Genomic DNA, 2,189 nt, shown 5'->3' on the forward strand with positions numbered 1-2,189 from the left:
CATCGGGTTAGACTCCATTACTACTAGACATTTTGCTAGGGCCATGTAAATGACTTTGTGTTTAAGCAGGATGTTCGTTCCTGACACGACGTCGAAGTCATCCATTTCAACTATCACTAAACAATTTGCCTAGTCCAAGGCTCCGGCTTGATTAGAGTTCTCATTGTGACTCTCAAGACAAGCAAAGCTTCCAATTTGACGGCGTTCATCTTTCCTGTATCTTGATGCCAAAGGATGTTAAAATATTTTGCATCGGTCTCCATCATGAGTTGTGGGTGGCTCTAGAGTTGACAATGGTGTTCCTTACTACTTTGTGCTTTACCCAAACCTCGACATACATAATATATATATATATATATTCATTTAACTATAACACATATTGTCCATGAAATAATTGTAACTCTTATGCTCATTAATATTATAATGGCTACTACCTAAATTATAACCTAAAGTTGATAATTGATGTCCAATTAGTCAACCCTAAATTTGTAATCTCGAGTGATTGAAATTACAATGAAAGTAGTTTAAACACCTAGTATCTTAAAGGAAGTTCGTCTCTTCTAATAAAACACGAAGTTCTCTTTAATATCATTAATACAATTATGCTAGACATGAAACTAAAACTGCGTTCAATTTAACTCCATTTTATTGTCATCTTGAATGACGTGTAGGATATATTCTTGATTTACCTTGATATTTCATATTAGTTAAGCTTTTTGCAAAATCACAATTAGACAACAACAACGATGAACTTGGGTCTGTTTATGATTTTAAAGAAAATTTCTTTCTCCATGTTATTCCTAATAACTCTGCAACTAAATTCATATTATGCTAAGAAACAAATTTTTTGGGTTGTAGTTTATTCGATAACACTTGCATATTAGAACAATTCAACATTACATGCCTTACTTACAAGTAAAATACTAGACCATCAACTTTTTATTTTATAGTCCAACAACCGCTCAAGAAAAGAGATTTCAAACTTGAGAGAAACAAATATATTGAGTAGGAGTTAAAAATGTTGGTAATTTTTTAGAAAGGGCATTTGGTCTAGTGGTATGATTCTCGCTTAGGGTGCGAGAGGTCCCGAGTTCAATTCTCGGAATGCCCCTATGTTCATTTCTCACTAGATGAGCCTTAGAGCTAGTGTATTTTCATTTAATGATAATGCTTTTTAATATCATTTACTTGTGTACTCCACGTATGTAATTTTTTTTTTCTTCTCTCATAATCGCAAACCCTATGTAAATAATTTAAGAGCGATCGAGATCTAAAAGATATAATAATAATTGCTCATGGATTTCATTAACAAAGAAAATCAATGAAATAATGATGATACATTCCATAAACAACTTAATATATAATCCATAATAAGGGCATTTGGTCTAGTGTTATAATTCTTGCTTTGGGTGCAAGAGGTCTCAAGTTCGATTCTCGGAATGCCCCTCCAAAAGAAAAAAAGGACAATTTCATAAGAATAAAATAATTTTGATAGTTTAGATATATCAATGGGGCCTAACCTAAAGGAATGTGTGGTCATCTATTCCTAATCCTAGAACTGTAGGAACTTTTCAGTCAAAGTGTCACAATCCACTTTTCAGTCAAATAGGTCACTCTAGGTCAGGTCATCTATTCCTAATCCTAGAACTGTAGGAACTTTTCAGTATAGGTCACTCTAGGTCATCTGTTGAACTTTTAAGTCAAATATATTCTTTCTAGGGACTTTTTAGAGGTCACTGTTGAACTTTTAAGTCAAATATATTCTTTCTAGGGACTTTTTAGAGGTCACTGTTGAACTTTTAAGTCAAATACTTTTAAGTCAAATATATTCTTTCTAGGGACTTTTTAGAGGTCACTGTTGAACTTTTAAGTCAAATAGGTCACAATCCTAGTCAGTACGTAATCCTAATCCTAGAACTGTATTCTTTCTAGGAACTTTTCAGTCAAATAGGTCACAATCCTAGTCAGTACGTAATCCTAATCCTAGAACTGTATTCTTTCTAGGAACTTTTCAGTCAAATAGGTCACAAAGTATGTAATCCTAATCCTAGAACTGTATTCTTTCTACGAACTTTTCAGTCAAATAGGTCACAAAGTGTCACAATCCACTTTTCAGTCAAATAGGTCACTCTAGGTCAGGTCATCGATTCCTAATCCTAGAACTGTAGGAACTTTTCAGTATAGGTCAC

The 2,189-nt window shown here is 33.3% G+C and overlaps 1 non-coding gene across 1 annotated transcript; it reads left to right on the forward strand.

The window, feature by feature from the left end:
• The first annotated feature begins 1,039 nt into the window (after positions 1 to 1,039).
• TRNAP-AGG lies at positions 1,040 to 1,111 on the forward strand. Its single transcript has one exon. It is a non-coding gene; the product is annotated as a tRNA-Pro (tRNA).
• Positions 1,112 to 2,189: the final 1,078 nt, after the last annotated feature.

This window comes from Cucurbita moschata, unplaced genomic scaffold (assembly GCF_002738365.1).
Source record: "Cucurbita moschata cultivar Rifu unplaced genomic scaffold, Cmos_1.0 Cmo_Scf00147, whole genome shotgun sequence".
Taxonomy (NCBI): Eukaryota; Viridiplantae; Streptophyta; class Magnoliopsida; order Cucurbitales; family Cucurbitaceae; genus Cucurbita; species Cucurbita moschata.